We start from the raw sequence: 10,591 nt of genomic DNA on the forward strand, positions 1-10,591 counted from the left end.
TACAATAGGTACGGTACATTCAATATATTTTTATTTATGGATGTAGCCACTCCACTGGCCCACAGGCACATTCCGGAGTGTCAGTGTATTATTTGTTTTATACATAATTGTACATACTTTCACATCAATTGTGTAAAAATTCAAAAAAAAAAAAAAAACATACCTACATCAATAAAACGAAAAAGGATTTTCAAGAAACTAAAATTATATATGAAACATATTCCTCAGCTTCCTGTCTAGTCTTTTAAGCAATCCATTTATGGACTCTAGCTTTGAAAATATTGTTTTTCATTTTGTTCACCAATATGTCCTTGCTTAAAAAGTTGTATAGCTTAGGGGCCAGAAAAGTATAATGCCTTTGTCCGAAATTTGTTTTTTTCTTTGGAAGCAGAATTACATACATTAATTATAAGGATTCCTCGATAGTCGTACCCTAGTGAAACTGCCGGTTGCGCAACAAACCACGGTTTGGGGTTCGAACGCGGCGTGACCGAAAGTGAATATTAAAGAACGCATCAAAGAAAGTTGTTTGGGGCCGTTGCTACTTTATGCTTAATGCATTCGTCCGTTGTATTTCACAATACGAAATGGCATTGTGGACTTGTGCAGCCATATCACGTGTGAGGGGTGATACGATTATCAAAATTACACACACGTGTCGTGTGTCGTATATCCACATACTCGTGTTCACATTCCTATTAAAGTAATTAATAGCAAAACAAACGATAAAACCTAACCAACATTTTATTCATTTACGTTTTTAAATGTACTATGCTTGAAGAAAAATGTTTAAAAAACAATATAAAAAATGGAAGCATGCATTTAATATACTTTATTAAAAGATTGACTAAAAATAAAACGATAAGCACAATATGATACGCATATACGTGCGATACCCTACAGAAACCACAGAAATACAACTTGCATCTATCTTGGTACGGGTTTACCCATATAGATAGATGCAACAAAAACAAATATGTGAAAATATACACGGTACTTTGTATTTCCTCATCATCATCGTATCATCACTATCCCGGCGGCCTCCGTGGTGTAATGGTCAAGACGCTTGACTCACACACGGAAGGTTCCGTGTTCGATTCCCGGTGAGAACAAAAAAAAATAAATGTAATTTTTCTCAAGCCTGGGATTTTTGTGATGTAGTTCACCACTGTAATTGGGCCTTCTGGCCTGTTGTGGTGCAAAAGAAAAAAAAATCCCATATTTAAGATAATATATATTTTTTTATTATTGTGTACATTGTACCTATATTATAATACTGTGTGCCATGGAAATGTAATTTTTTTAATGCCAAATAAATATTATTTTTAAAACAGCATCGACCAATTATATAAATATAAAAAAAATAAAATATTAATAAATTTCATAAAAGGAACATGTTTTTTAAAAATTCTTTACAGATCTACTTTTATACATACTATTATGTTATTATATTAAATTGTATTATACATATCATCATTATTATTCCCTTTCCGCACCTAATGGTGCATAGGGCACTGCACCGGTACACCAATCGCACTGCATCTTGATACTTTTTTTACATGGTGGTAAGATGATCAGTCTTACGATTAAGGTACCAGTCCAGGGACTATGAAATATTCTAGAGTAAAAACACTTTTTTAAAACTAAACTACTCTTAAAATATAAGTTTTATGTTTTGACCCATTAATTACTTTGTAGACGTCACTCAGTACGCAACTCCCGATTTGAGTTCAACTATGCCGTGTTGTGTCGTTTCAAAGTATAGAAATACTGCTGGGATCTTAAAGAAACAGGATAGGATCACATTTAATATGTAAGTAAGAAATGCATGTGTAAGTAGCAAATGCATAACTTAAAAATGTAATTATTTTTCCATCCGTCAGATTGTCAAAAAAAACAAAATGGACATAACTTTAGTGTTGCCAGAGCAGTTAATTTTTTTACCCTACTTTGCTCATCTAATGAGAGACCAATAAAAATTGGACCTCGGATTAAACAACGCCGTGGTGGACATTTGACCGACATTATCTTTAAAACATCAAATATTATTTAACATGACATAAAAATATTATTTTTATTTAAATTATAATTTGTTTTATATTTTAAGTTCAAAGTTCATTAATTCGATTACTCTTATTAAATTACGGTTGTGTCAATCAATGTTTCCGCGAGCACAATAAAATTTTAGAGAAATTGATAGATTGCTTTTTTTTTTTTAACCTTACATTTGTGTTATGATTATATTTTTTCCCATCGTGCAACATTACGCGGCGACTTCAAAAATGCGCGCGGCGAAAGTGGGGCATAGTGGGGGGGTTTTTGGACTCAGTTCGATGTATTCAAATATGATTCTACACTCCTTCTAGACTATTCTTAATTCTATGCATTATCCATTAGAACAATCGCTAAAACCCGGCAAAAATAACTTGTTTTTATTTTCATTTAATTTAGAATGGCTTTTACCATTCTTGGTAATAGTTACAAACACACAATATTTACAAATAATGTTAAATAGGAGCAAAACGATATTACAGAAAACAAGGCAGAAAAATCAGATAAACCTTAAACAACTTTAAAATACATAGATCTTAAAGAGCTAAAAATATTAACATACAACAATAATTATTAGTTGATTTGATGGATTATATTTTACAATAAATCTTATAATATTATGTACGGTAGCAATTTTGTTAGGCAATCTGTGACAGTCACATTTGACACATTAAAAAACAAACGAATATAATTTAAAATACGAGTGCCACTGTTTTGTATAAACGTTTTGATTATATTAATTTGACAATAAATACAACCAATGGCAATAATATTATTATTCCACTCATTGGAGCTCTTGTGAAAGTTAAAACAAATTTTATAAAGCGTGTTTTATTTGAAATTAAATTACTAACATTATTACCAACGGATTTCCCTATTTAAAAAAACCAAGTGTATTGTTGTATTATGTGGAGAATTGTTGTAGGTAGCTTTTAAAACGGTTGGCAATAATTTCTTTATTTTCCGGAAACATATTTACTAAAAGTAAGATTGTTGTTTTTTATCAGGCTTAAATTTGTACAAACTTCATTTCTCCAAAGTCATTCTGAACAAGTTCGAAACAACCACTTTAATTATGTAGAATGCGCGTAGGAAACGGCTGCAATGGTCCTCACAATGACATGTGAGAATCCTTTCAGAGATTCTGCCATAGAATTAAGAATAATCCAGAAGGAGCGTAGAATCATATTTGAATACATCGGACTGTGTCCAATAATTCCCCCACTATGCCCTACTTTCGCCGCGCGCATTCGTGATGTCACCGCGTAATGTTGCACGGTGGGAAAAAAAATCATAACACAAGTGTAAGGTTAAAAAAAATCAATCTGTTAATTTCTCTAAAATTTTATGGTGCTCGCGGAAATATTGATTGACACAACAGAGTAGATAAGTAAAGGGCCATTTAATAAGAGTAATTGAATTCATGAACTTTGAACTTAAAATGTTAAAAAAAAAAATATTTTACATAAAACGGATATTTTATATCATGTATCAATAATACTTGATATTTTAAAGATAATGTCGTTCCTCGCGGCGTTGTTTAATCCGAGGTCTAATTTTCATTAGTTCTTGCATTAGATGAGCAAAGTAGGGTAAAAAATTACTACCCTGGCAACACTAACGAAATTTCCATTTTGTTTCTTCGACAATCTGACGGATGGAAAAATAATTCAATTTTGAAATAATGTATTTGCTACTTACACATTCATTTGCTAATTACATATGAAATGTGATCCCATCCTGTTTCTTTAAGATCCTAGCAGTATTTCTACACTTTAAAAGGACACAACACGGCATAGTTGAATTCAAATCGGGAGTTGCGTGCTGAGTGACGTCTACGTAAAACTTCTCTTTTAAGAGTAGTTTAGACGCCTTCTGTTTGATGCGCGTATGCGGTTTCTGGACTATTCTTAATTCTATGTATTCTGCTTTGTGCGGATGTTTTGAGAAGGAAGATATATACCATTTTTGTTCTGAATTCGTATCAGGAGCCTTATGCTGGAGTGACATTTTGTCACCCACTCGAAAATTAATAGTCGAGTGGTCATCTCGATAGCTTTGTTTTAATCCTATTCTTGAAAACCATACGACAATTGAATTACAAAGTCGAATGAAAAAGTGGAAACACTAAGAAAATAATACGTATTTATCACATTTAAACTTTTATTGTTTCTAGTCAAACTTATTTTTTGGAATATTTTGTAGATGGAAAATACTATAAAAAACCATATAAAACGTTTTACTGAGACACTGCAACATTTAAAATTATTATTTGTATTGACACAAATCTACATATTATACGAAATATTTTATATTTATTTAATGGATTTTAAAACATATTATTGTATGTATCTCAGCGACAAAATAATTTTGAAATCGTGTTTCTGATGAAACTTCATTCGATAAGCGATTGCATTTCGGTTTTTTAGTAGTCAAGAGTTTTAATTAATATTTCTGTAAATACATAAATAAAATTAAATAAAAAACCGCATCATTCAAAATGGTAATTAATTATTGAAAAAAAACAATATTATTTTAGTTTCTGGATTAATGTCTAAAAATTTAGTCTTGTTTTAGCTCTCCTGATCTTTTTAAAAAAATACAGATAGTCCCTTCTGCCATCTCACTACCGTTATTTTTAATCGCTTATCAAATGGTACAGTTATAAATGTTGCACATTTGTTGATAAACCAGCATCATAACATTTATCAGTATTGCAAATTTTAAGTTGAAATACAATAAAAATACTCGTCATTAAATCATGATTGAGCGTTTTACACGAAGGTAGTTTGACAGTTGAAGTTACGACGCGACGTCGCATTCGATTGTCAATGTCGAGTGCTTTGGGGCACTCGAGATAATGTCGACTGGTTTTCAATCGACGTTCATATGGGTGGTTCAAGAATGCTGTAACTCGTCAAATTACGGATACCGCATGTGATTCTAAAGACGAATAAATCCAGCGTAAGGTCCCAGGCCTCTCTAATAAAATTACATTTCTACTGTCTACGAATATTCTTACTCTCCTGTCCCCCACCCACTAAACCTTTGTATAAAAATGTTGGCTAAATATCTCGCGATTACGTAACTGAATTTAATTGTATTTTTTGTCCTAATAATAACTTGCATATTTATATAATTTACAAACATAAACGGGTGTAGGTAAATATGAAAAAAAAACAATACACGGCTGGAACATCTTAGTAGCGAGGGTCAAAAGTGTGAAAAAAGCTACTTACGAGATATTTTTTTGTGTAAACAACACACTTAAAATAATCTTAGTATTTTGCGCTCAATATTACCTCGTGGGTAGACCATTTGATTTTACGTAGAAAAGTGCTTTGACATTTCAATCAGAAAATAATTGCTTAAGTAATTAGGCGTAGGTATGCAGTTTAACGTTATTAACGTTTAACATACTGTACACGTGTTTAAATTATAACGAATAAATAAATTACTGAAGTAATTTACGTCGCATTTTAAATTACGGCAATTTTCTACGTGCAGCAGTAAAATAAATTACCCTAAAATATTTAAGAACGGAACTTAAAATATAGGCCATATTTTTATGCTTATCATGTTGTAATTGTTTTTCGAAAGTATTTGTAAATAAAGCTATTTAAAATATTTTAAAATTAGCAGTTACATAGAAACAGTTTTGTTGTTTATACACAAGAACACAAGTCCATTATCCATTCAAATATAATATAATACCCTCTGCTTTATGTGTGCTTAACAATAAGTTTTCATATAAATCATAGTAAACTTATAAATCAAACGGAATTTATATGTTAACTTGGTTCACCGACAGGCACATACATTAACATTTTTTATATTTGACATAAACGGCATAAATTGCCTTTAACATATATTAAACATAAATATGGAAAAAAACGCATGTAAACACATAACAAAAAAATATAAAATTGCATAACTAAAACAATAGTAACAAGTAGGTACCTAATTAACATAAGCAATAAAAAATGTCAACGGAATATATTTATTTATTTATATATACACCCAATGGGCATTTTTAAGGACATATTTATACATAAAAAAATATTATAGAGAAAAGTAGAAAGACACAAAGGTATATAGTAAACTTTGTGGGAATGGAAGCGGGAGAGAGGTGTTTATAATTGAATTTGACTTAGTGATCTTTTGAAAGAAGACAACTTGTTATCAAAGAAATAAAGACTGGTATGTTTGTTGGCAGACCTAAAAATTCTGGGCATAGGGGAATGAAAACCGCAGTTCTATGGTTATCGGTATGAAAGAGTATGTTTTGCCTGAGGTTTCTAGTTGGGATGGAAGCGATCAGGCGCATCAAAGAGTGAATTGAGAATTTTAAACAGGACTAGAAGGTCGGATTCATTTCGATGGCCTTGAAGAGAAGATACATTTAAGCAAGTTTCTTACTCATAATACGCATATTGGTCTCTGGATAAGCCCACCCTCCAGCGCATCTTTCTCAAAAATCGGCGTTGAACTGATTCAATATTCTTTATGTGAACATCATAATATGGAGACCAGATAACAGAGGAATACTCTAGGTGCGGGTACATAAATATAAAAAATCAAATAGCAATGGCGAATTCGAAGGCAATGTTGATGCCTGGGCCCCGATTACAATGGGAAGGTAGCATTTTTCTTCAATTTTATCTACAAAGTAAAATTAAGTTTTCTTTATGAAAAGCAGAATATGAATACATTTTTTTCTTCTTAACATGTTCAATTATAGGTTATCGACGAAGATATTTTAAATGTTCATGTAAATATACTAACTTTCGTACACAGATATCGGTTTTTCTTTATAGACAATCGAAGATAACTCTGTTAACTTTCCATTGTAATCGGGGCCCTGAATTATGCAATGATTTTTTCTGTAATCTAGACAGCAAAATGATATAAGTTAGGCTTAAAATAAATGTACATGTTATTCTATATCTCTTTGTCCGAGCGAATGAAGAACACAGTATTTTTCTTTAAAAATAAAAAAAGAAAATCGACATGTTTTACATACAAAAATAAACAGTGAGAAATTTATTATAATAAATGCAAAATATCAAGTGAGAGAAATTAAAAAGTTATTCTTATATACGTAACATTTTTAATCATCTGAAATTATTATTTTTTTATTCAAATAAAAACAAAAGTTGGAAAAAAAATAAACTAAGAAGAAGAAGAAAAATAAAAAACCGTGTTTACATATTAGTAAGAAATATATAGGTCATATAAAATATTTCACTAGAGAGAACAATGGTGCATTTTTTCTCCCATTATTTTTTTAGCAGAAAAAATAAAGATTATAGAATCAAAACTATGTATAAAATATATTGTTAAATTAATATTACAAATATGGTTTGATTTATTTATCTGTTTACTAAACAGTTTACAAAAAAAACATATAAATACAAGTAAAGAGCAATATGCATACATTATATCTATATATTTTTTATCTCTATATTATAGGCAAAATTAGCCGTTCACAATGGAGTCCTAGTGCCGACCCTGATGTATGGGAGCGAAGTATGGACTGGGAAAAACAGGGATGAAAGTAGGCTAAATGCTGTCGAAATGCGATTTCTCGGTCAAATGTCTGGTAAAACTATGTACGATAGATGCACGTCGAGATCCGTACATTAAGTAAGGCTGAGATAAGCATTATCAACAAAATCAAGAAAGGAGCTCTGCCTTGGTTCGGACAAGTAGAGCGAATGGACACCGAAAGAACGACTAAAAACATTCACGATGCGAATTTTGTTGGATGCAGAAATAGAGGAAGACCGAGAAAGACATGGCATGGCCAAATTCAACAACTACTTGAAGATGGACATGTCAAAAGTCGGAATAATCGGCGCGCGAGCATGAGAAGATGTTTGAATGAGGAAGTGAGATCTGTATGCAAGACAGTGATATAAAAACGGCGTGATAGTTTGTTTATTTGTTTGTTTGTTTGTTTGTTTTGTTTATTCTGTATATTAAAAAAAAAATGTATTGTTGCCAGTCTAACTAGGGATATATTACCTCGTACTAAGACCGGCAAGGGTTTTATTTACAGAAGAATGCATTGATTTTTAATAAAGTCAGCACGGAGTACAACCATTTTTTAATTTTATTTATTTATTTAATTGGGTAAACAAACAGTGTGTACATAAATATTGATATTTTTTTATATTAGTGAAGGACTCATGCACACATCAAAAAATAGTTGACACTAAAGATAATAATGTAAATCAAAGTTAAATAAAGCAAATGTAAAAGATCAGAAATGAAAAATATGTATGTAATAATAAAATTAATTAAATATCTGCTTCTCTCAATATTTCCATGATTTTTTGCCTAAATTTACATACATTTTCATAAAAAATATCAGCCTACTATAAATCTACTGTAAATCTACTGTTATATTGCTCGCATATTCTAGGTATTGTAGATTGTTTTAAATAGTTTGTTGACGCGTTGTCTGTGTAACACAGAAGATTTTGTCTTGTCAGTCTAGATGGCACACGGAATGAAAGTATTTTAATTAGATTAGGGGAATCAGTTTTAATATAGGTATTCATTTTTTTTTATATTCAAATTTTTCAAACTTTTTTCAGACTTATGATACATATTTTTCACTGATCAATGTTTACGAATGCGCCTTACTCATTATGGCAAGGTTACGCTTTCTTCTTCCAAACAAGGTCACCACTCAGCAGTGCCATAACTTTATTATGAACTCTCATATCTGATATCATCGCTTGCCCATACACTTGACATTCGCATTTCTACCCTATTATGTTTCAATAATCATTCATTTCGTATTGCACACAGCACGCAGTCAAAGGAAAGTAATATTTTCCTAAACGCAATTCTTTATTGTTGAAATTATTATGCATATACGAGTGTATTATAATTCATTATTAATTAATAATTTAAATATACAGTACGCCCATAAAGTTTGGAAATGTTTTTACAAGTTATTCGTTATTAACTCTTATACCCGTATGCAGAGACAAACCTTAAGGTGAGGAAAGTACATTCTATTGTCTTCACTTTCGGGTTATTTTCTGCATTTAAAATTAGAATGTACTTTCCTCAACTTAAGTTTTGTCTCTGCATACGGGTATTAAAAGACTGTGGTAAATATCCCTTAGCGCGCGGTGATGTAACATCGTGTTACCACTAGTAAAAGACGGAATATTCTAAAGCTCAGACATAAAAAAAACAGAAGAACATGGAGAATACTGCTTAATAATTATTTTTCCGTAATTAATAGGTAGAGACATATAATTTAGCCTTGTTATAGCAAAATAAATTAAATATCACAAATACGCCGCTCATGTTACGCGCGTGTGTTCCCCATCATTGTCATTAACCGACTGAAGACTAAATCTGTTTAAGACGACACAAACCGCAGAGCAGCGTCTCTGTCTTCCATGCCATAACACGTCATAACTTGTATCTTCGTGCTCTGTCTTGTATAAGGTATCTGTATAGATATGTTGCTGAATTAGCGGACATTCATTTTTCGCGTAGCAAGGATAAATATTTTTTGTATTTACATATAGCATAGTTATACAAATTTAACTTTCCAAATTGGGTGTGAAAATGTCCATTCGAAGATTACAAAAAATACTAATTAATATTTTTTTTTAAATAAGAGAGATATATCAAGTCTTGTGTCCTATGTCGACTAGTGTGACATCACAGCCACACAAGAGTTAAAAATCACGTTCTTTGCTTTTAGTTAACAATTTTTTTAAATTAAATATTTGCATTTTTATGATTTACCAAAATATTTTAGTTTTGAGGCCATTTTCAACGAATAGTAAATAACCCACTTTTAGAAAATGGGAATTAAGTTTGGGTCGCGGCAAAACTAGCCACGGGTCCACAACGCGTTTTATTAATTGGGAAATATCACATTTAAAAAAATCTTTTTTAAGTAATAAAGGTCTATGAAATACTGTCCAGTAAAATGTTTTTTACTGCTAATTACTAGTAACATTTCCCGCAAAAACGGTCATTCTATTGGCCACGCCCCTAATACGTCACGATTCATGTTTATTTGTTCTTGCCCATTGAAATTTGTTGAGAACAATATCATGAATCTTGACGTCACAACAACCAAGGCCAAACACGTCACATTCTTCTAGCAACGTATTTTTATTAAATTTCTTTTTTACATTTATGCATGAAAACATTTCTCCACAATATCCATATTGATTTTGAATATACAATTAATTATTCGAAATTTATTTCATATATTTTTTTCGGTATTCGTAGTATGTGATATTTCCCTATTTTAGCCGGATTTTGCATTACAAAAGAGAGAGAGAGAGAGCCCAAATTTGATTTGGATAAACTTTGTTTTTATTATCAGGAGGTATTTTGTAAAACATAATAATAATTTGAATATACTGTATTATAATAATAATGACGCGTTCTGCGTTATTAGGTATTTGGAAATTTATTTTGGACGCGGTTTTCACATATCATTTATCATTTATTTATTTATTCATATATATGTACATTACAAAATAAAATATCT

Source organism: Micrasema longulum, unplaced genomic scaffold (assembly GCF_059751315.1).
Source record: "Micrasema longulum isolate JH-2025_06_02 unplaced genomic scaffold, ASM5975131v1 h1tg001958l, whole genome shotgun sequence".
In the NCBI taxonomy this organism is placed as follows: domain Eukaryota; kingdom Metazoa; phylum Arthropoda; class Insecta; order Trichoptera; family Brachycentridae; genus Micrasema; species Micrasema longulum.